The sequence below is a fragment of the Schistocerca americana genome, chromosome 1 (genome assembly GCF_021461395.2).
Source record: "Schistocerca americana isolate TAMUIC-IGC-003095 chromosome 1, iqSchAmer2.1, whole genome shotgun sequence".
NCBI lineage: Eukaryota > Metazoa > Arthropoda > Insecta > Orthoptera > Acrididae > Schistocerca > Schistocerca americana.
Genome location: NC_060119.1, coordinates 236,960,011 through 236,985,850, shown reverse-complemented (window position 1 = coordinate 236,985,850; position 25,840 = coordinate 236,960,011). Strand labels below are relative to the sequence as shown.

Genomic DNA, 25,840 nt, shown 5'->3' with positions numbered 1-25,840 from the left:
TGAAATCATCGAAGCTTGTGCTACGAAGATAACTGCCTGAAGTGTAAATGGCTCAAATGGTTCAAATGGCTCTGAGCACTATGGGACTCAACTGCTATGGTCATAAGTCCCCTAGAACTTAGAACTACTTAAACCTAACTAACCTAAGGACAGCACACAACACCCAGCCATCACGAGGCAGAGAAAATCCCTGACCCCGCCGGGAATCGAACCCGGGAACCCGGGCGTGGGAAGCGAGAACGCTACCGCACGACCACGAGATGCGGGCGAAGTGTAAATGAACGGAGTTTACTATCATACTGTTCGAACATCATCGAAATGTTGTCGACAGAAGATCAAGTTGCTCTGCGTAGAATTTGACGCTGAGCCTCACACAAGTAGGACAGAATTCATACAACGTTGCCTAGTCAACGGTGCTGTTTTATGCAACCAGGTAACGGAAGTGTATTAAGCTGGCCTCTTTGTGTGGGCACTTCAAAGAAAGTAACAAAAACCTCGAAGTGTGCTAAATAAGATTCGAATGATGTCGAAAATAGAACATAGAGAGCGCTGTTATCCTTCAGAGATAACGATCGCGGGACCCAGCAGGTAGAAAAAGAAATCCGTGTTAATAACTCGCGCACAACGGACACGACCAGACAACAAAGACAACGGTTTATGCATCAAGGTCAAGAAGGGGAAGGGGGCTCGCACGAAGTGCAGCTCTTAAATTTTGATACCGTAATGTTCCGAACGCTCATATTATTGGCTGAAGACAAGTGGAGCGCAGCGTGACCTGTTGCCGGCCGCTGGTGTACACGTGACTACTGTGCGGGCAGCGCCACATCGTAATTACTGCCGGTAGCTGGGAACGTGCGCTCGCCTCCTCATTGCGAACAGGCGACCGTTCCGATAATAACTGTGCGGCCGTTATTAAATGCAGGCGAGTGAGTGCGGCCTCAGGACTGCGACAGTTTTGCGATTTTGCTGCGAAAAAAGCACAGCGAGGCAGGTTAATGGACACTCCTCCAAGAACACACTCCGCATCCCCTTAGAGCTGACTTAAGAGATGGCTCGCATGTTGGAACGAAAAGGAAACTTCCGTGCTCCACGCGTCGACTACGATGTCATTAGAGGTGGATGCTGTATTTGCGTGCGGGAACTGTAAGAATATGCATCCTTTTTTTAATTCGCTCTCTGTGATTTCATATTTGCTTGGACGCTGATATCCGCGCTGTCGAGCGCACCTACGTCGTAAAACAATAAACACATGAATCTGTATGCAAATTACAATACCGTAAAAGCAGTACAAATCTCAGATCACAAATTCATACTAAGAAGCTAGCTCTCTGTCTAGTTGTATCAATTCCAAATCAGAATATTTCATTGTCAGTTATTGGCCGACAAGTGCAGGAGAAGTGGGGGTGCACGGTTATTTATCGACACATAACGTGTCACTGCCTAGGCTGAAACCAAAAACCCACCCTCACCGCGGTGGACAGGCAGCGAATGGCACTGCTGATGAACCGTCCGTTGGAGTGTGACTTTACCCCTGTGACCCCTCTTTGCTAGTCGGATCTCATAAGTAGATGCCCCGTCATTGGCTGTGTAAGTCAGCTCAGAAGTCGGAAGAACGGTATACCACTTCCTGTAGGCCCATTCCATTTAAACACTGTGTTTAGGATGGCTGTATATTTCACCACTTATGATGACGTTATATGACATCCGCTTAATTTCGTGGCAACCCTTTTCGAAACATAATGAATTTCTCGTGCTTTCATTAATGAGAATGTCTTATACATTTGCTGCTCTGCTTCTTGCAGAAATTGCAGATATGTTATATTAACAACTACGTATTTTACGTAAGCTGCTTTTTTATGGTAGTTTATTTTATCTGACTAATTTCTGGCGTTCGACCATCTTCGGCGGTGTCTGTATTACAGACAAAAAATATTTTTCTTTAATAATATGTTATTTACAGTGTATGCGGTAGCGTTTTATGATCTTGTGGTTCTCTGTATTATCATAATGTCACTTGTCTTATATGTACTGCTTTTTAAGGTATGCCAAAGACGATAATTCGTTGGAATCATATAAGAATATGATTATGTGATTTATATATACTTGTATATGCAATCAGCTTGGGAAATTTTTACGAGAATATGCTTTTGTTAGTGGCAATTGCTGCACAAAGATCACTGTTTGAAGTATATCGTAAACTATAATAGTAATGTCTCTAGTCTGTATTATCTCCGTTAACAGAGTAAAGAAATGTGTTGCACGTTACAGAAAACTAGTGAAGGCAATATACATTATGATGCTCTAAAAAAACCACACACTCATAAAACTCTACCATATGTTCTATAAATATACCATATATAATAAGAAATATTTGTCTTTTGTCATACAGATGCCGCCGATGATAGGCGAACGCAGTGAAATAAACTACCATCAAAACCCAGCTTGCATAAGTTAAATACATAATTCCTAATGTGGCATATTTCTGTTAATGAATGGTTTGGTAGGGCTAACTCAAGCAACTCAGTTAAAATTGTGAGTTGCGCCAGCACTCGTACCTTTTGCGTGCAGTAGGCTCCAGATTGCTCTATTAAAGCACGCTCAACTCGCCACAAGTGCTTCTCCAAAATTCCTAGCTCCACAGCAGCTGTCCCCCTAAGCGGCTGCACTAGAATCACTGACAGAAAGAAGGATGCATAGGAGTAAAGTACTTGCAAAAAGAGAAACTAGCTTCCAGGTTCCAACAAAGAATACTAGAATCAGGCGCAGTTCGAATACGGAACCTCTGAGCTAGTGAGATGACAATTAATCGACTGGGCTGCATAGCAACATTGGCAATTTAATTATCTTTGCAAGTCATTTCATAGGTTGGCCTTCATGATTGAGTTTCCTCGAGAGACTGGGCTTCATATTGGTAGCTGACAGCTAAGGTTAGGGGGTTTAATAATAATAAACGGTCTGTACCCCTACACGTTTACTTTTCCAGTGTTTCCGAAGTTTTCCGGAGTTAAAATGGACTGCGGCTCGGGCTTACACTTGCTTCAATTTTTTATCTAGCATCTTAAAAATAATTCCTTATCTTCGCGGAGTTGACATGTTAATCTGAATTTGGCAATGTTAGTGGCACAGAGTAGGCGGTTTTTCTTCCTATTGCCATTTCTCTCATAAGCCTCGCCCCTTCTCCACCTCCACCCCCTCACACACGAAAACAAATACGCACAAACAGAACGGAATTTGAGTACACTACCTGTCAGCTTCTTTACCCGCCAGATTAGCCGAAAGCGCTACTGCGCTGCTTCCTGGAGTCGGGTAGGCGCGTCGACCCGGATCGAATCCGCCCAGCGGATTAACGACGAGGGCCTGGATGTGATTTTTAGGTGGTTTTCCACATCCCACTAGGTGAATACTGGGCTAGTCCCCACGTCCCACCTCAGTTACATGACGCGCAGACATTTGCAACACTTTCGCACTATTTCATAATTTACACTAAAAACTGACAGCTGGGGTACACTGATTCCATCCTGCAGGGTATGGGGGTGGTGGCAGGAAGGGAAGCCGACCCACCCTTCGAATTAACAATGCCAAATCCGATTGTAACAGTATCGATCCTGTGTAAATTGCGGGACAAAGGCTCAAGCGAAAGAAGAAGGATCTGTCAGCTTCTGTGTTATCCCATGTGGAAATGTGAGAACGTTTTCGAAATGTTGTCGAATCATTTGAGTGAGGCGGGACATTGGTAGCAGTCCGGTGGTCATCTAGATGGATAAAGTAAACCACCTAAGAAACACGTCCGAGTGGGCCAGCAGACGGCCTTCATCGTTAATCCACCGAGCGGGTTTTATTCGGGGCCAGTGCACACCCCGAATCCCGGAAGCGGCGTGCTAACACGCGCAGCTGTCCGAACCATATACGTCATTTAATGGTATGACAAAAAAGGAACTAAAACTACAGGTTAAAATTGAATTTCTTAGACCTCATCCACCAGTACACGTGTCCTATTTCACTAAAGGCCATTTTACTAACTTTTCCAAATTAAAAAAAAATAAAAAACTAGAGGGAGCTCCGCAACACAATTTATAACCAAATATTCAACTGTGTCACCGATACTTGCTCAACTTTGGCGACACATAAACTTACTAAGCTGAAGATCCTTTGCTTTAAATATACAACAGTTTCAATATTTGATCCAAGAAAGCATTACAATTTCTTGACTTTTACGTGTACTAGCTGCAACATTGAGTACTGCAGATCCATAGTGGTATTTTACCGATTTGCTTTTGTAAATAACACAAACCTGAGAGTTACTGGTAGATTAAATCTTTGTATCGGACCGAGACTCGAACCTGGGGCATTGCCTGTCGAAGGAGATCTTCTGTGAAGCTTGGGAGGGAAGAGAGAGTGCTGGCGGAAGTAAAGCTGGCAGGGCAGGTCGTGAGCCGTGTTTGCATTGCTCAGTCGGTACGATCCATTGTACACGAAAGGCAAAGGTTCCGGGTCTGACTCCCGCTCCGGCACACAGTTTTTATCTGCCAGTAACTTTCATAACAAACCATACTCCATTGCAGGGTGAAAGATTCATTCTGGAAAGACGATCACTGCTTTGTTTGTACGTTGTTATCTGCCCTAAAGCGACTTAAATATGCATATCAAATCTCTATATTGTGAAAATTTCAAAATTGGTGTAGATCTCTGCACCACACAAGTCATCGTGCGTGTATGTCACAGCTGTCGGTCGATAAATGGCCATACTTCCTGGTCACATTGAGCAATGTATACTGCAGAGATCTAAGTCAATTTTGATATTAACCTCTTCATTCCTGAGGTGAAAGAAATTAGTAGCAAATTTTGAATTTCATAGTTTCCAGCAAACTGATAACCAAGCATGACACAAATGCAAAGGAAATATTTTTTTGGATCAAAAAAAGTTTTGCATCACCTTGGTTCCGAGAGTTTCAGAACCTGTACAGAAAATTGTAATAGAGGTCGACATAAACATCATTGCCTCCCTTTTTATTACTCATGCAAACCACACATTGCATGTTGTACCACCATACAGCGACACCTTCAGAGGTGGTGGTCCAGATTGCTGTACACACCTGTACCTCTTATTCGTCGTGGCATACTATCCACAAGTTCATTGAGGCACTGTTGGTCCAGATTGTCCCACTCCTCAACGGCGATTCGACGTAGATCCCACAGAGTGGTTAGTGGGTCACGTCGTCCATAAACAGCCCTTTTCAATCTATCCCAGGCATGTTCGATAGGGTTCATGTCTGGAGAACATGCTGGCCACTCTAGTCGAGCGATGTCGTTATCCTGAAGGAATTCATTCACAAGATGTGTACGATGGGAGCTCGAATTGTCATCCATGAAGACGAATATCTCGACAATATGCTGCCGATATGGTTCCACCATCGGTCGGAGGATGGCATTCACGTATCGTATAGCCGTTACGGCAACTTCGATGACCACCAGCGGCGTACGTCGGCCCCACATAATGCCACCCCAAAACAGCAGGGAACACCCACCTTCATGCACTCGCTGGACTGTGTGTCTAAGGCCTTCAGCCTGACCTGGTTGCCTCCAAACACGTTTCCGACGATTGTCTGGTTGAAGGCATATGCGACACTCATCGGTCAAGAGAACGCGATGCCAATCCCGAGCAGTCAATTCGGCAGATGTTCCTATTATGGCAAAGTAGATTCTTATAATATGTCCAGGTATACACCACTGGCATACTTGATGAAAAAGAATGTACCAGTGATGCAATTGTTCATCAGTCCGCACGAAACATAGATTTGGGGACTGTCTCTTTCACCTCGTCCACAGCGCGTGGTCTAGTGGTTAGTGTTGCCGCCTCCGGATCACGGGGTCCCGGGTTCGACTCCCCGGCGGGCGGGGATTTTCGCCGTCCGGGGACTGGTGTTTGTGTTGTCCTCACCGTCATCATCATTCGGGAAACTGGTGAGACTGGACTGTGAAGAGAGTGGGAATTTGTACGGGCGCTGGTAGCCACACGAGCGCCCCACAAACCAAGATCATCATCATCATCAATGTCACGTGTAACATGAGGATGCTGTGAACTCCACATACGAACTTTATTACGATTCAGTTTTCTGGATACATGAAACGTTGCCTCCGAGGAGGCCAAAAGATCATTTAAATCTTGCTCGGCATATCCACTGCAAACTGTTCTCTCTGAGATTTGTCCGTAGGCTTTAATCCAGATGCAGCTGCATCTTGAAGGGGTATGGCCGTAACGTCTTATGCAAGATATTTTGCACTGTTAGTTGTCTCATTTCCAACTCTCTGGTTGCCTCACGCATCGATTTTGTCGGACTCCTTACAAACGCGTGCCCTACCTTGTCCACGTTGATGTTTGACACAGATGGACGGCCCGCCCCCTTTTTTTGGAGAAACTATCTGTTCCATAAATGACGTACACCAAGCCCGAATAGTTGGTCGGAACGGTGATAGCCTTCCATACCGTGTTCGGTAGTGTCGTCGCGATTGGGTATGGGACGTCGTCTGTATGAACCAGACCATACATGAGCTTTCTTCTGGGCGTCCACATTTTCTCTGATTTTCGAGTCTGTGTCAAAATTGCGTTATGTAGAAAGCAAAAAAAATTTAAGTTATCACATATTGAGAACCATTTGTTAATATCTACGTAGTATAGATTTAAAGTTATTAAAGTCTTAAGTTGTAAAGATAATTTATGGACATGCAACTCACTGAAACGCACGTCATTTGATATGGACGTCCATAACATGGACACTGACGATTGGCAATTAAAGGGTATTTTACATTCAGCTCATGGCGTTCAGCAAGATGTCTGTTACAGACACTTTTTTACAAGCTGTAGAGTACCAAGCATATAAAATTTTCCCATAATTTTCTAAGACAATACGGAGATGTGTAGTTATCCTAACGCCTTAAGGTATGTAGTATTCGCGTATACCTGTGTGTGTGTGTGTGTGTGTGTGTCTTTGCAAGAGAGAGATGCAACGAGGGATGTAAGGAATCGTTGCTAAGACGGAGTCGGAGCGAATGCCTTTGGCATAGCAGAACCCAAATGGTAACGGTACAGGGTTTCCTTGAGAAACTTCAGCCGTCGGCTGTGCGATGGAACGCCGCTAACCACACAACTAAATAAAAAAAATCTGACAAAAAGACAAAAGAAAGGGTCGGGCGGGACGCAGGCTACCGTGTTGCGGAACGCTGAAATGTCAGCCGGAACGTAACATAACGGAGCGGTCAGGCCCCTCTGGTACCTGCCTGCTTGCCTGGCTCAGAATTGTAGCCGGCGTCCTCAAGGACACTGCTCTAATGGTGCCGCCGTTTGCTGCTAGCAACTAATAATTATCCCTGTACAGGCTGTTTACGAGCAGGTTGTTGGCAAAGACTCCGATCTCCAGTCGTACAAGAGTGACTATGCTACTTGACTCTGTGAATACATTATTAGCTAAATGCGAAAATTTTTCTACAGATAATCAAAATTTCACTCACGATATCAGTCTATAGCTAACCGTCTTGTTGTAAAATGCTCTTTGGTGTGACGTATAGCAATACAAAAGCTTTACGAGCAAATATTTTTTTAAATATGTCGTTTGGCTCTATAGATCGTTTATTCTACTGTACAATCATGATTTAGGCCTTTGTCACTTTTAAGTACCACACTGTTGGGCATGATAAGACTCCTATAAACGAAGTCATCATAGAAATACATTTAAGTTAGACAGAATAAATACGAGAACATATTCACAAAGTGTCTGGTATATCTGTCTTGTTTCTGCTGAACACTTTATACAACCAACTTCAACATATTTCGACGATGACTTCGTTTATAGAGGTCTGATTATGCCCAACATTGCGGTACTTCAAAATGGTTAAAGACTGAAATCATAACTGTACAGTAGAATATAAACGATCTATACAGTCAAATGGCGGAACTTTCATTCAAAAAATATTACGTTACTGGAGTTCCAAACCATGGTAAAATTATCAGCTTAATGACGTATATCTCTATGAGCAATTACGAGTTCGAAGACACCTTTCGGCGTACTTATTCCTACATGACTTACTGGGTCTCAGCAACTTCCCCCATCAATGTCTCTATTGGTAATACGCAAGAAACTATTAAATCTAACAGATGACGATGCAGTGATAAAAACCTTTGTCGTGGGTTCGAAGTAGGGAGGTTTAAGTCCCCATCCATCTCATCATAGCTTACGCTCTTTGTGGCTGCTTTAAGTCGCTCGCAGTAAATGCTGAGAAGAAATGGAAGGGATACCTGGCTCCTTAGACGAGGTAACTGCACATGCGATTAAAGTAATAGTTCTTTCTCGAGCGCCACGTACTCGCTACGTTGCCTGTTTTGGAAATAAACGCAGAGCTTTGAATAGTGTGGCTGACTGCACGCCGGAAAACTGCCCCCCGCCACTACAAACTGTTAATCGATGTGCAACACAAGCATTTTCCGGACGTTCGACTCTTGAAATAGCCGGTCCGTATCCTGATGGCGAAAAAGGCACATACAGACACTGCACTAACTGTATTTCAAGCCAAAGCAAGGCAAACTAAGGGAAAATCGTTGTCTCACCCTTTGCGTGAGTCACACGAACGGTTTGCGAGCACTATGGGACGTAGACACTATGACATATGGAATTTTGGATCGGTCTGTAAGGCGTGCGCGGATAGCCAAAGTGTTTAAGGCGACTGCTTGCGATTAGTGAGAGATCTGGGTTCGTGTCCCGGTCTGGCACAAACTTTCATGTATCTGTATTATACCAAACAGCTCATGTAATATCGGATTCGCAATTTTCTAATAAAGAAAAAGGTTTCATCACCAGTATTGTAACGATAAGGAAGGAGTTGTAGTGGCGTCCTACGCCAGAGTCCAGTATGAAAATCCATACCCGTCCGCAGTGTCTCATGGATTGAGATGTAGCACCGCGGTGATCCGTCCGTCATTGGGAACTTTAAGCTCGAAGGACTCTTTGGTGCGTTTCTAGAGTAGGAGGCTGTGTGTCCGTATTGAGTTCCCTCCTCGCTAATCTTATCACATTGTCATCAGTACCATACACACAACTCAAAAACTCCTAGCACTCATTAGTCACTAGACAGATACACTTACGACACAAAGCACGCCAAGGAAGTGAAGTTTTAGAAGCTGGCGACTGCTCCTACCCCTACGGCTGTTCCAACCAACAATGCCACGCAACTTTCGTTTTACTTTATCAGAGCCAACCTCCCGTTTCTCACTCCGTTTCCAAGAGCACAAGAAAATTATGTTAGCTCAAGCAGTGTTGACTTAGATGTCCATGACGTGTTTAATATAAATCCTCCATCCTATTACATGTTGATACGAATCTTCAATCACTGATACAGCTTCTGGTGACTTCATAAAATAGCAATTTACTATCATATACAGGGTGTAATAAGTGCAGATATTTCTATTGGTGGCTGGAGATGAAGTATTGAACAATATTACATCAGGATTTACATCATTTCTAGACTAATAATCGTAGCTATTACAAGATGCATGTTTTTAGGTTGGTTTGCACCTCCAGATACATGTGGCAAGAGCAAACCATTAATGTTTATTTTCACCTGGGCAGCAGATCAGGTGTTGAAGAGTGGACGAGTGGACGCAAAACGGAAAGTCTGTAGTCACAGGCGTAATCCACTTAGTGGTGCAGTTACGGCCGTGTAGGTAACATCAGGTCGTAAAGCCTGTGACGTGTTTGTAGGAAAACTGTTCGCCACAGAGAAAAACAATCAACACACTGATGTGTGTACATATTTAGGTACCACATATAAAAATATCTGCACTTATACACGCTACACACTGCATATAGTCCAAAACTGTCATCGTTCGTGCTACTACTATGTCCCTGGGTACATTACGTGTTCCCATCGATCTCCATATAGAGGCATGTCAAGCACTGTCGAACTTGATCGTTTTGCTGGTCCATGTGTTACGGTGTGGGGAAGTATAATGTTGCATGAACTTGATGGTTTTGCTGGTCCATTTTTTGTGGTGTGGGGAAGTATAATGTTGCATGAACTTGATCGTTTTGCTGGTCCATGCGTTATGGTGTGGGGAAGTATAATGTCACATGAACTTGATCTTTTTGCTGGTCCATGTGTTACGGTGTGGAGAAGTATAATGTTGCATGAACTTGATCGTTTTGCTGGTCCATGTGTTATGGTGTGGGGAAGTACAATGTTGCATGAACGTAGTGGCCTCCAGTACTTCTTCTCTATGTACGTCTTTTCAAGGGTGCATTCGGCGCTGACTTCATTTTTATGAATGACTATGCGCGACTGTATCCAATTGTGCAGATGGGGGATTTTTTGCAGTAAGGGGTTATTTGGCGAATGGAGTGGCCTGCCGGTCCCCCGAATTTAATCCTATCGAGCACGCGCAGGAGCCGTTGGAGAGACGTATTATAGCACTTACACAAGCACCAGCGTCCATCCAGCGGTTGTCAACCGCGCTGGTAGAGGAATGGAACGCCCTATCTCAAGAATTCCGTACCAACCTTGTAACCAGCATGGGAGCACGTTGCAGAGCATGCACTGGTGATCACGTATCCTATTAAGAACCCCGTCCCGCTTATTACAATGTCCAGAGGATCACCATGAATCGCGGTGACTTCAGGATAAATATTGTCTTTGAATAAAAGCGTCATTTCTGTTCGTCTCATTGTGTATTTCTTGCAGTTACCTTCTGTAGTATGCTGTAGCAGTTCTTTACACGTATGATCCAAGTGTCGTCGATCTATGTTACTTGCCAGTGGCACATCATGCGAAAGTCACATCCGTCCTTAAGTTTTGCGTACCAGTGTCGTACGTAGTGACGGAAATTCCCGTTACTGGCACAGACAATAGCTTGACTGTCGTTTCCTGAGTGTCTTAACTTTGCATATTCATGCTCGTAAATGCTGTTAGCTTGAATTCTATTGGAGGCTGAGCAGCCTCGCTACGATCAGTTTCACTTTTGTAGACGGCGACACCTGGAGACGCTTTTCCACTGCGGGACGGTGCGCATCGGTATCATGAATCCGGTAGGTGCCTCAAAGTGCCGTGCTGCCAGCTTTCTCTTGCCGTGACGCCTACGGTGTCGGCTCCTAATTACAGTTTCGTCAGCCTCCTCTTTCGGCCTTCGCCTCTACTGCGAGTAATGGCCTTCAAACAGGTACTTCTTAAGCATCTCCTACGCGGAGCCCGATATTCGCTTCTGCGTGGAAAACTTCCTTCGACAAAAGAAATCTATCGTCGTCAAATATTTGCATCAATTATTATTTACCAACTGGGTGTTAGTGGATAAAGTAAAATTTCCTTTTATTTTGTTTCCATTGCAGTTTTGGCTATAAAGCTATTTTCAAATGTATGAGTACGTGTAACCCGTCAGAGTGGTATACTTGAGTCAGAGGGCAAGAACTCTTCACACATGTGATAGTGTAATGGTATGCCGCTGGTCGCACAAGACTTCACAATATAGTTTGTCAATGCACTTTGGCACGTTGGATAACTACTGTAATACATATACTTCCTGCCATGCCTTTGACTGTGAAGCTTGATAATGTGGTCAGCCTTCTACCATTACACTACACCACTACACCACATGTGTGAGCAAACGTATTCTTGCCATCTGACCCTATTACGACCATTTCGACGACTTACATTTAGAAATTTGTGGTAAGTCCCTATGGGACCAAACTACTGGGGTCATCGGTCCCCCGGTTTACACACTACTTGATCTAACTAACTTACGCTAAGGACAACAAACACACCCATGCCCGAGGGAGGACTCGAACCTCCGACGGGCCGACGGGGGGAGCAGCGCGAACCGTGTTAAGGCGCCCCAGACCGCGCAGCTACACCGCGCGACGCGACTTTTATAATACTCAGTCTGATCCAAGTATGGCAATTCACAGAGGGTGCACTTATTCACAGATTTGAAAATGCCTTCACAACCGAAACTGCACAATAACGGAAATAAAATAAAGGGAGGTTTTATTTAATTCAAATTGTCTTTCAGACAATTTGTAGTGGCTGTGTATCTAAAATTATATTTACATAGGATTATATCATAAGTTTCTAAAACAGCACATTTAAAATGCAGCTTTCTACGGAAGTGAAACGTGGACAACTGGAATACCACAGGTTGTTGTTGTTGTGGTCTTCAGTCCTGAGACTGGTTTGATGCAGCTCTCCATGCTACTCTATCCTGTGCAAGCTTCTTCATCTCCCAGTACCTACTGCAACCTACATCCTTTTGTATCTGCTTAGTGTATTCATCTCTTGGTCTCCCTCTACGATTTTTACCCTCCACGCTGCCCTCCAATACTAAATTGGTGATCCCTTGATGCCTCAGAACATGTCCTACCAACCGATCCCTTCTTCTGGTCAAGTTGTGCCACAAACTTCTCTTCTCCCCAATCCTATTCAATACTTCCTCATTAGTTATGTGATCTACCCATCTAATCTTCAGCATTCTTCTGTAGCACCACATTTCGAAAGCTTCTATTCTCTTCTTGTCCAAACTATTTACCGTCCATGTTTCACTTCCATACATGGCTACACTCCATACGAATACTTTCAGAAATGACTTCCTGACACTTAAATCAATACTGGATGTTAACAAATTTCTCTTCTTCAGAAATGCTTTCCTTGCCATTGCCAGCCTATATTTTATATCCTCTCTACTTCGACCATCATCAGTTATTTTGCTACCCAAATAGCAAAACTCCTTTACTACTTTAAGTGCCTCATTTCCTAATCTAATTCCCTCAGCATCACCCGACTTAATTAGACTACATTCCATTATCCTTGTTTTGCTTTTGTTGATGTTCATCTTATATCCTCCTTTCAAGACACTGTCCATTCCATTCAACTGCTCTTCCAAGTCCTTTGCTGTCTCTGACAGAATTACAATGTCATCGGCGAACCTCAAAGTTTTTATTTCTTCTCCATGAATTTTAATACCTACTCCGAATTTTTCTTTTGTTTCCTTTACTGCTTGCTCAATATACAGATTGAACAACATCGGGGAGAGGCTACAACCCTGTCTTACTCCCTTCCCAACCACTGCTTCCCTTTCAAGTCCCTCGACTCTTATAACTGCCATCTGGTTTCTGTACAAATTGTAAATAGCTTTTCGCTCCCTGTATTTTACCCCTGCCACCTTTAGAATTTGAAAGAGAGTATTCCAGTCAACATTGTCAAAAGCTTTCTCTAAGTCTACAAATGCTAGAAATGTGGGTTTGCCTTTCCTTAATCTTTCTTCTAAGATAAGTCGTAAGGTCAGTATTGCCTCACGTGTTCCAGTGTTTCTACGGAATCCAAACTGATCTTCCCCGAGGTTGGCTTCTACTAGTTTTTCCATTCGTCTGTAAAGAATTCGTGTTAGTATTTTGCAGCTGTGACTTATTAAGCTGATAGTTCGGTAATTTTCACATCTGTCAACACCTGCTTTCTTTGGGATTGGAATTATTATATTCTTCTTGAAGTCTGAGGGTATTTCGCCTGTTTCATACATCTTGCTCACCAGATGGTAGAGTTTTGTCAGGACTGGCTCTCCCACGGCCGTCAGTAGTTCCAATGGAATATTGTCTACTCCGGGGGCCTTGTTTCGACTCAGGTCTTTCAGTGCTCTGTCAAACTCTTCACGCAGTATCATATCTCCCATTTCATCTTCATCTACATCCTCTTCCATTTCCATAATATTGTCCTCAAGTACATCGCCCTTGTATAGACCCTCTATATACTCCTTCCACCTTTCTGCTTTCCCTTCTTTGCTTAGAACTGGGTTTCCATCTGAGCTCTTGATATTCATACAAGTCGTTCTCTTATCTCCAAAGGTCTCTTTAATTTTCCTGTAGGCAGTATCTATCTTACCCCTAGTGAGATAGGCCTCTACATCCTTACATTTGTCCTCTAGCCATCCCTGCTTAGCCATTTTGCACTTCCTGTCGATCTCATTTTTGAGACGTTTGTATTCCTTTTTGCCTGTTTCACTTACTGCATTTTTATATTTTCTCCTTTCATCAATTAAATTCAGTATTTCTTCTGTTACCCAAGGATTTCTACTAGCCCTCGTCTTTTTACCTACTTGATCCTCTGCTGCCTTCACTACTGCATCCCTCAAAGCTACCCATTCTTCTTCTACTGTATTTATTTCCCCCATTCCTGTCAATTGCTCCCTTATGCTCTCCCTGAATCTCTGTACAACCTCTGGTTCTTTTAGTTTATCCAGGTCCCATCTCCTTAAATTCCCACCTTTTTGCAGTTTCTTCAGTTTTAATCTACAGGTCATAACCAATAGATTGTGGTCAGAGTCCACATCTGCCCCTGGAAATGTCTTACAATTTAAAACCTGGTTCCTAAATCTCTGTCTTACCATTATATAATCTATCTGATACCTTTTAGTATCTCCAGGGTTCTTCCATGTATACAACCTTCTTTCATGATTCTTAAACCAAGTGTTAGTTATGATTATGTTGTGCTCTGTGCAAAATTCGACCAGGCGGCTTCCTCTTTCATTTCTTAGCCCCAATCCATATTCACCTACTATGTTTCCTTCTCTCCCTTTTCCTACACTCGAATTCCAGTCACCCATGACTATTAAATTTTCGTCCCCCTTCACAATCTGAATAATTTCTTTTATTTCATCATACATTTCTTCAATTTCTTCGTCATCTGCAGAGCTAGTCGGCATATAAACTTGTACTGCTGTAGTAGGTGTGGGCTTCGTATCTATCTTGGCCACAATAATGCGTTCACTATGCTGTTTGTAGTAGCTTACCCGCATTCCTATTTTCCTATTCATTATTAAACCTACTCCTGCATTACCCCTATTTGATTTTGTGTTTATAACCCTGTAGTCACCTGACCAGAAGTCTTGTTCCTCCTGCCACCGAACTTCACTAATTCCCACTATATCCAACTTCAACCTATCCATTTCCCTTTTTAAATTTTCTAACCTTCCTGCCCGATTAAGGGATCTGACATTCCACGCTCCGATCCGTAGAACGCCAGTTTTCTTTCGCCTGATAACGACATCCTCTTGAGTAGTCCCCGCCCGGAGATCCGAATGGGGGACTATTTTACCTCCGGAATATTTTACCCAAGAGGACGCCATCATCATGTAATCATACAGTAAAGCTGCATGCCCTCGGGAAAAATTACGGCTGTAGTTTCCCCTTGCTTTCAGCCGTTCGCAGTACCAGCACAGCAAGGCCGTTTTGGTTATTGTTACAAGGCCAGATCAGTCAATCATCCAGACTGTTGCCCTTGCAACTACTGAAAAGGCTGCTGCCCCTCTTCAGGAACCACACGTTTGTCTGGCCTCTCAACAGATACCCCTCCGTCGTGGTTGCACCTACGGTACGGCTATCTGTATCGCTGAGGCACGCAAGCCTCCCCACCAACGGCAAGGTCCATGGTTCATGGGGGGATGAGGAACTAAAATAGTTTTAAATTTAGTGCTACATTAGAATGTTAAACATGGAGTGGATAGTATATAATGAAGTGTTGTTAGCAAGCTAGGCGAGAATGTGAGTTCATAGAAAAAGGATTGAAGGGCAGGACTGTGCATAGCTAGTAAATCACCCAGGAACACTGGTGGGGAAAAACTGTGAGAAAAGACAGAGAGGGTGCCGTTTGGAGTGGGTGCACAAAATTGAAAAGATTGGCGCTGGATTGAAAATGGTAGAGAATGCCATCAAAGCTGTCTACAGCAATGGATGACAGGAAAAAAACTATAAGTGACATCAAACTAGGATGGTAGTGGCTAAGCCACTGCAATTTTATCTGAAAACAGCAGTGTACAAATCCGCATGATCAACCCAGTTTCACTCGTTCCCCTAAATTCACTCCGGAAGAGTGTCAGAACAGTTGATCAGAGAATGTACACTCGCAATCTCCTTCATCTTAAATTGTCGGCGTGCTCTAATGATTTCATCGTCGACGAGATGTTGGTCTTTTCTTCTTAGCAATGATCAGCACTTGTGATTTGTCTGCGTGTCCTGTCATTACTTATCTGTGTACAAGAGTGACATATTGTTTCAGATTTCGAATACCTCACCTCAGATATGTGAGCGACTTGCGGATCACCCCAAAGCTATATCTTTACCTAGGCGATTCCCACTCTACTGTGATGAACTATTGAACCCAACGACATAAAGCCGCAATTCATACAAACAATTAAAACGTTGACAGCGGTTCACAGTAATAATTAGTGCAGCGAAGTGTTCTCGGAATGCGACGAGGAGTATCTTAAAGTGCACAGATGAAGTTTGTCCTTACTTTTGTAAATAATCGACAATCTACGTTACAGCAGACATTCCTATGAAGTCCGAGAGCCACATTTTGTAATTCCGCTCTCCACAAATACTGCAAGTTGCGGCGACCGATGACCAAGTAGTTTGGTCCCTTTCCCCCTTTTAAACCAACCAATCTAGACCAACCTACAAGTTGCCACATAACAAATGCTTGACAAACATTTTCTGTAGTGCGATCCCTACACATCCATGTCGCAGATTACCTGAGACAAGGCGTTATTTAGGCAGCAATACCTACAAACTTTTTTAATATAAAATTTATTTTGTCGCACTTTTCTAAGACATCAACTCTCGGATCATGTTAGATTATGGAATGGTGATTTGTAGTTGGGGCCAAGGGCCTTGCCGCAGTGGTAATGCCAGTTCTCGTCAGATCATCGAAGTTAAGCTCTATGGGGCTAGGCTAGAACTTTGATGGGTGAGCATCCGGGTTTGTCGAGTGCTGTTGGCAAGCGGAGTGCGCTCAGCCCTTATGAGGCCAATCTAGGAGCTACGTGACGCAAAAATAGGGGCTCCGGTAACGAAAGCCGACAATGGCTGATAGATTGGTGTGCTGACCACTTGTTTCTCTATCTCAGCATCCAGTGACGCCCAAAAGGCTGAGGATGACAGAGTGGTCGATCGGTATAGTTGTGCCTACCGAAGCCTGTTCGGACGGAGTCTGAGTTTGAAATTTATCATAGGATGAGAGCGTAGAATTCAACGTCTCGTCGACGCGACGTCGTGACCCTTCTCAGGAGCATTAAGACCTTGGCCGTGTTATGGGAACTTTCTCGATATTCATCTGAAGTGATTTTTGAGAATCCGCAGGAAACCTTAATCATGAAGTTGGATGGGGATTTGAACTTTTGATTGCGAGTCCGCTGTGTTGTTCACTAGGTCATTTCGCTCAATAATGTTATTTAGGTTCAGCTCACCAACGGAAGATCTTTGTTTTTATCTTCACTAATTCCTCGCGCTGGTCCGGATAAAAATACCAGCCGATTGGCAAAAATATTCGTAAAAACCATTTTGGTGCAAAACTGCTACGAATAGTCGTTTCTCTTCCTCTTGCAAAAAGGAGCAGCGATTTCTACGAGCAAGTTGTTTATCAAGTGTGTGATTTGGCCATACTCTACCACAGAAGCCAAGTTATCTAAACCACTGTTTCTGGTAGGCAGACGCATGACTGCGGGAGGGTCTCGAACCGTGAGGCCACCAAAGAGAAAGCTGCAATGCTGTCGAAGAAACTACGCAAGAACTGCAGAGTGCTACGTCCGCAGACGAACGAAGAACTTTATTGCTGCAAAACTAAATACTCCCTGAGTGAAAGCGATCACGTAAACGATTACGTTGACAGATAGTGCGAAAGAACACGCAAAAGGCCTCTTACGGCAAGAAACACGGGTAAACTTTGAGCACAAGAAGCGCCGTTGTTTTCTCCAAAGGTCGTTAACTAGAACGGTCGGCAATTGCAACAGACTGCTCGTTTTCTCCTCGAAGGGTCTCGGCATGTCGTCAGATTGCTTATCAAATCGAAATTATCTGCATATTAATGCAGAAATCGTGAACAAGAAGCATATTATTACGGCTTCACTGGAAGTGCTTGAGCTCGAGGACGTTCCGCCTGTAGAATAATTCTGATTGGACGACCGCTCTCTACACGGCGAAGTAGTGGAGTATTTTTTTTCCGATGTCTAATCTTCTTTCCTTACTTTCTCCAGTGAAATAGAAAGAACATAATGAGCAATAATGCTATCCAGTGAGTCACGTTGCATACGATTGTTATAAATGGCTGCTTTCCTTTGTATGGAGCACATTTTCCCTCCAATCCCCAGGATAACTAATATTCTAGGTATTTGTTCACTTGGTAGCATTGAATCTTCTAGCTTACAAATATTGTGTGAGAGAGACAACAGAAGTGTCACAAACTATCCTTCTTCATTGACCAACCTTTGTTCTGCATCAAGCTTTAGTATTCTAGTCTAGCCGGCCGCTGTGGCCGAGCGGTTCTAGGCGCTTCAGTCCGGAACCGCGTTGCTGCTACGGTCGCAGGTTCGAATCCTGCCACGGGTATGGATCTGTGTGATGTCCTTAAGTTTGTTAGGTTTAGGTAGTTCTAAGTCTAGGGGACTGATGACCTCAGATATTAAGTCCCATAGTGCTTAGAGCCCTTATTCCAGTCTTTTAGGGCTTCGGTGGATTAAATCTCCATTAAAGTCAAAAATCTCCAATCGTAGTGATATCCTATGTTCCTCCTTTAGCCAATTTTTGGAAATTTATTATCTCTTTCATTTTTCTCCGATTATTAACATTTACATAGATTGAGGCGACAAGAGTCATGGGATACCTCCTAATATTGTGTTGGACCTCTTTTTACCCGGCCTAGTGCTCCAACTCGACTTGACATGGACGCAATAAGTCATTGGATGCCCCTGCATAAATATTGAACCATGTTGCTTCTATAGCTGTCCATAATTGCGAAAGTATTGCCGATACAGGATTTTGTGCACCAACGGATCTTTCGATTATAACCCATAAACCTTCGATGGGACTCGTGTCGAGCTATCTGGGAATCCAAATCATTCGCTAGAATTGTCCAAAATGTTCTTCAACACTATAGCGAACAGCTGGCCCCGGTGGCATGGCACATGGTCAGCCATCAAAATTGGGAACATGTAGTCCATGAATGGCAGCAGTTGTCTCCAAGTAGCCGAACACAATCATTTCCAGTCAGTGACCCAGTACATTTCATGTGAACACAGCCCACATTATGGTGCCACCACTAGCTTTCACAGTGACTTGTTGACAAATTGGGTCCATGACTTCGTGGGGTTTGCGCCACACTTGAACCCTACCATCAGCTCTTACCAATTGAAATCGGGGCTCATCTGACCAGACCACTGTTTTACATTTGTCTAGGGTCCAACCGACACGGTAACAAGCGCAGGAGAGGTGCTGCAGGCGATGTCGTCTGTTAGCAAAGGCACTAGCATCGGTCGTCTGCTACTAAAAAATGGCTCTGAGCACTATGGGACTAAACTTCTGAGGTCATCAGTCCCTTAGAACTACTTAAACCTAACTAACCTAAGGACAATACACACATCCATGCTCGAGGCAGGATTCGAACCTGCGACCGTAGCGGTCGCGCAGTTCCAGACTGTAGCGCCTAGAACCGCTCGGCCACTCTGGCCGGCCGTCTGCTACTATTGCCCATTAACGCGCTGTCCTAACGGATACGTTCGTCGCATGTCCCACATTGATTTCTGCTGTTATTCACGCAGTGTTGCTTGTCTGTTAGCACTGACAACTCTACCCAATCACCGCTGTTCTTGGTTGTTAATTGGAGGATGTCGATCACTGCGTTGGCTGTGGTGAGAGGTAATGCCTGAAATTTGGTATTCTCGGTACATTCTTGACACTGTGGATCTCGGAATATTGAATCCACTAACGATTTCATAAATGAAATGTCCCATTGGTCTAGCCCCTACCACCATTCCGCGTTCAAAGTCTGTTAATTCCCGTCGTGTAGCCACAACACGAGACTCTAGGAAGACAAGTGAGGTGTCAAAGAGTTTTTTTTTAGGACCTAGCTATTTTCCGCAGAAAAAGTTACACTGGCGTGATATGTAATTGCGAAAATGTTTTCCTTCGAATCAAATGCTAAATTCAGGGAATTTAGAGAATAAGACGCTAGGGAAGCAATGAGGAGTCAATAAGGTAATGTGAAATTATTTATGAACTGATTTGTCCTCAAGTAACGAATAACATAGATTAGAGAAACATTTGACACTCCTTTGAATGACGCTCGAAACCAGGTACAGCAAATGAAGCGCATCAAATGTTTCTCTAATCTATTTTGTTTCTTACTTCCTGATAAATCAATTCAGAAACCATTCACCAACTTTTTCAATTCTTTCTTAATTTTCAAGTTTTTTGCCATGTGATGTTCCCTTTTTGATGATCAACTCCGAAACGTGCAGAAGCCTGAAACTCTAGGACAGCGCAGTATGTTACACTAATTAACAGACATTCAGAAAAGTCTACTGCTGATAGACTAACGTATTCCTTTAAGTGGCTCTGACATTAACGTGTTACTGTCGAACACGAACTGAAAAATAACATGATATGTACTAACTTGGTAACTGTACATTCTGATAGCCTGGCGCAGACTGACTCTCACAATTAGTTACAGTTTGACTACTGGCCGTCGACGCTGACTGACTCACAGAGACAGTTGCATTACTGCTGGTAAACTTCCCGGGGTATGAGGTCGTGGCCCACGAAACTCTTCTGTTCCAAACACTTCGTTCAGAACTGCATATCACAAGCCAGTTAATAACATAAAAGACAGGAAAATTAAACGCAACACGGACACAATAGGAAATGACGTAAGTTTACGTAACTAAAATTAGTGTAACTAAAAATGGCACAAATAATGCGTACTACGTTAAGAGAGTGATTTTATCGTACACGGGGATCCCCTAAGCTCTCCAAAAAGATCGAGAAAGTGGAATTTCCTAATAAGGTTGCATTTTTGGAAAGAGAAGAAAGAATTTGGGAAATGAGTACGTTTTAGGATTGGAACATTGTGGAACCCGAAACTTTTGAGTACTAGTAACTTTTGAAATATGAAGCGTTTGGAAAAGGAATAACGTTTGTTGAAAAGAGGAGAATGAAGATTTTCAAGAGAGTAATATTAATTTAGAAACAAACAAGTACTTGCTCATAGCAAATTTCACCTTCAACTGGTTTGCATGTAAAGTTAATCATTAACATTTCTTTGAAGAAAATGTTTCCATAAGAACCAAATGAACTGTTCTTATCAGTAGTCTGAAAACCGGTGAATACTTATTGTTCATGAAATATAGCATGAATAAGAAATTATCTATTACGTGCAACTATCATATATTTACTGCTAATGAAAATACATCAGAAAAGGAAGAAAAATATTGGCGTTAGGATTGGTATAAGAACAAGAAATGCTCTGTTGTATGTTGTTTTAAGGTTAGCAGAGCTAAAGCCTGCATAACGACACGTCCCTGAAGAAATAATACCGTGTAACTATCAATTACGACCAGCAGATTTACAGGAGGCATACATGACTTATTAAATCTCAATTTTTTTTAATACATGTCATATTTCCTAGAATGAAGGTGCTGTACCGTCGACTGTTTTTCTCTTATTTGTGATCGACGGACGAACTTGCAGTTCCATTTAAGCGAATAAATACTGCGTACTGCAACAGTGTGCATATTTCTGCAACACATGGAAGTACCACATTGCTTCCTGTATACCCTCACTTCTTCTCAGTGCTGTAGCGCAGTATCAAAACCCACGGTCATAACATTGTACAGATCTTTCCCACGAGCAGTTACGGGGCTCGACTTTCCGCATATGCAACCACATTAATGTTTTAGAGGTTCCATAAATTCCATAAGGAGAATGCTGGGATGGTGTCTTTCAAAGGCACGACCGGACTCCTTCCACATCCTGGTCTAATCCGTGTTCGTGTTCCGTCTCTAATGCGGCCCGTTCACCGATAAACTTGTTTCCTTTCCTTTCTGTTACTAGCCGTCAAAGAGAATGCAGTACCGACATCCTATAAACGCAGAAACGCCGACTTTTTTTGTTTTCAGTCTGAAATCAGTGAGTTATGTATGAGGAATCTGTACGGACTTTCCTCAGCAGTTTGTGGTGCCGGATGTTGGAGTAGGCAGAACGCAGATATGGAGAGCTCTTCGCAAAATACCTTCGGAACGATCTCTGTTCTAGGTTCAACAAATACTTGATAATTCACTATAGAACATTACTTTCAAACTGATTTATTAGCTTTCAATGCAAACGGTAATTTATCTACCTTCAACTGAAGAATTCAGAATTAACTAGCTAGGTTGAGTTTATTATACAAGGTGTACAACTTTGCTTCCGCCGTTTGCCGATAGGCGGCGACAGCGGTAAGTAGCGGTCGAAAGAGACAGATCGCAGACGTCAGTCAACATAATCTCATTCAAATATTAGTCGATTTGTGTCTGCATCATAAAGTTGTTCTTGATTGAAAATGTCAGTTTACGAGCCTAATCTCGTCATTTTCGGGAGCTGTTACCGTTTGTTTCAATATGAAGAAAACAGCGGCTGAGTCTCATCGAATGCTTTCAAGCACGTATGGTAAAGACGCTATTAGTGAAAGAACGTGTCGTGAGTGGTTTCAACGCTTCAAGAACGGTGATTTTAACGTCATAGACCGGCACTGTGGTGGAAGAGAGAAAGTTTTCAACGATGGAGAATTGGAGACATTGCTGAGTGAAGGCTCGCGTCAAGAAGAATTGGCAAGATTAGCGCGAATAACACAGCAAGCCATTTCAAAACGTCTCAAGGCTATGGGCATAATTCAGAAAGAAGGAACTTGGGTCCCGTGTGAGCTGAAACCAAGAGACGTTGAACGGCGCTTGTGTGATTGTGAACAGTTGCTTCAGAGGCAAAAACGGAAGGGATTTCTGCATCGCATTGTGACCGGGGACGAAAAATGGGTTCATTACGATAACCCTAAACGCAAAAAATCATGTGGATATCCCGGCAATGCTTCCACGTCGACGGCCAAACCGAATATTCACGGCTCCAAGGTCATGTTCTGCATTTGGTTGGACCAGCTCGGCGTCGTGTACTATGAGGTGTCAAAACTAAGTGAAACAATCACAGGTGGTCGTTATCGAACGCAGTTAATGCGTTTGAGCAGAGCATTAAAAGACAAACGGCCGCAATACAGCGAGAGGCAAGAGAAAGTGATTTTGCAGCACAATGCTCGACCTCACGTTGCAAAAGAAGTCAAAACGTACTTGGAAACGTTAAAATGGGAAGTCCTATCCCACCCGCCGTATCCTCTAGACACTGCTCCCTCTGACTATCACCTGTTTAGATCAATGGAGCATGGCCTAGCTGACCAACACTTCCGATCTAATGAAGAAGTCACAAATTGGATCGACTCGTGGATCGCTTCAAAAGACGTGGGATTCGTACACTGCCCGAAAGATGGGAGAAAATAGTGGCCAGCGATGGAAAATATTTTGAATGATACACGTGTAACCAGTTTGTTTCTTTAAAGCCTCAAACGTTCGGAAAAAATGGCGGAAGCAAAGTTATACACCATGTACCTATTTTTGTTACTAATATCAGTCGACGATTCCAGATTTATTACATGTGACACGGCTTTTTTGGCGCGCGGGGTAGCCGTGCCGTCTTGGGCGCCTTGTCACGGTTCGCGCGGCTCCCCCCATCGGAGGTTCGAGTCCTCCCTCGGGCATGGGTGGGTGTGTCGTCCATAGCGTAAGTTGATTTAAGTTAGATTAAGTACTGTGCTAGCTTAGGGACCGATGACCTCAGCAGTTTGGTCCCGTAAGACCTTACCACAAATTTCCAATTTACGGCTTTATTATCAGTGAACAACATCGCAGTAAATTTTAGAAACTTTTTCATGTGCCCATATCGGTTGAAGGTCTTGATTAAAACAATTCTTGGCGTGGAGGGACTATTAATATCGATGGCAAAGAAAACCGTTCTGAGTGTTCTGAAGCGTAACAGATAGTACATGAATAGAAACACAACATTGGAACATAAAATAATACATTGCTTCTACTTCTCCGAATTAGTTTTCAAGATGCGAAAAATATGTGGAGTATTTGCCTACATACTGATCTACTTTGATATAAAAAATAAGAGCAGCATTTTTTTTATTAAAGAAACCCGTGGAAAAGAAAGCTAACACTACGAATAATCAGAATTTCGGCATATCCAAGGTTACATTTGGTAAGAAAGTTTCTGTGTACACCGAAACGGAAAAGCGAAATTCCTCGCACCTGCTCTCTGTTCTAGATGGCGACGAGACGAATGTGGCAGAAGTTTTAAATGGTTGTATAGTGTCTGGATTCCAGTCTAAGCTGGTAGCCTCGATGCTTCAGTGCGTTACTTGGTGGCAGACTCATTCTTCCTTAGTCCAGTGATCAGTCATTAACATTTATCAGTTGTACTGCTACAGATTTTTTCCGTTGTATTTCTTGTTTTTATTGAAAGTCTTACCACTGGCAGTAGTACTGTGTGTGTATGTGTGTGTGTGTGTGTGTGTGTGTGTGTGTGTGTGTGTGTGCGTGTGTGTGTGTGTGTGTACAGACTTCAGAAATTTGACAATACTTTAATTCTCGTTTATTCTTTGTAGTTGTACCACTTTTAACTTCATTCGCCCAATTCATCATCATTATCATTATGACGCATAAAACGGCACCCCATTAAAGATGCCTGTACCTTTCACTAAGGGGATGCCACACAGATTTGTTCCAGCACCGAAGGGGTGCCAAGGCGTGAGAGGTAGCCTCGCCTCTAGAGCTGCCTGCGTGTGTGGCATGTAGCGTTAAAACAGGGCAGGTGAGCTGACGTTTACGGCGGGTCCGGACGCGCTGCCCATAGCGCTGGCTTTCGAGGTCACTGGGATCCGCGTGAACGCGAAACCAGCCGCCTCCGTTTGTCAGCTGCACTGACACGCTCCTGACAACATAAATCCTGTGTCCTTTGCAATTGATCGATCAAAACACCGAAGGAGATAGTCAGTGTGCAAACTTTCGGCAGACATGATTGTGGTTGGGATTTAGTACGGCTTTTACATTGCTGGTAGTTGCCATAAGCAGTCACTCGATGTGAATGGCAGAATAATCCCAGATAGATGGCCCCTGGTCCGTTTGCACATGTCAGTACCTGAAATCCGAGAAAATAACCAGCTGCTGCTAAACACCTCACCGACGGAAAGATTCTAGAAATAATAATAATAATTACCTAAACTGTCGAGGTTATTGACGCAGATACGAATCCGCACGTCACTGATGAATTTAGAAATTCTTTTCGTGCTCTCTGTCGTAAGTATATTAGTTGGTGACTCAAAATAATTTGGTTTTGAACAACATCTACTGCCGGCCGGAGTGGCCGTGCGGTTCTAGGCGCTACAGTCTGGAGCCGAGCGATCGCTACGGTCGCAGGTTTGAATCCTGCCTCGGGCATGGATGTGTGTGATGTCCTTAGGTTAGTTAGGTTTAATTGGTTCTAAGTTCTAGGCGACTGATGACCTCAGAAGTTAAGTCGCATAGTGCTCAGAGCCATTTGAGCAACATCTACAATTGCAGTAAGACGTTTTCAGTCACACGATAAAGTCGTTAAGAGCGTTGTCCACGAAAGCTAAGGTTCCGGGCTTGAGTTCCTGTACGGCACACAGTTTAATCTGCCGGGAAGTTTCAGTTCATCGCACACTTAGTTGCAGATTGAAAGATTCATTCTAGATAAATACATGACTGAGCTATCAGACATGGTGAAGCATTTTCCTTCTTACAGTAATATGGAAGGGAAGACTAGTGGAACAATTGAGGAGGTGAGTTGCAATGTCTGTCACGTGACTTTTCTAACATTTTGAGAAAAATTAGAAGAATGTGTAACTTTCGTAATGTCATACTTACAAAAGTCCAAATTTGATGGCT

The 25,840-nt window shown here is 43.3% G+C and overlaps 1 protein-coding gene across 1 annotated transcript in view; it reads left to right on the top strand.

Annotated features, from left to right (window-relative positions):
• Nucleotides 1-25,840, top strand: part of LOC124622426 (atrial natriuretic peptide-converting enzyme) — a 276,927-nt gene that overhangs the window by 72,792 nt on the left and 178,295 nt on the right. The gene's annotated exons all lie outside the window — the stretch shown is intronic.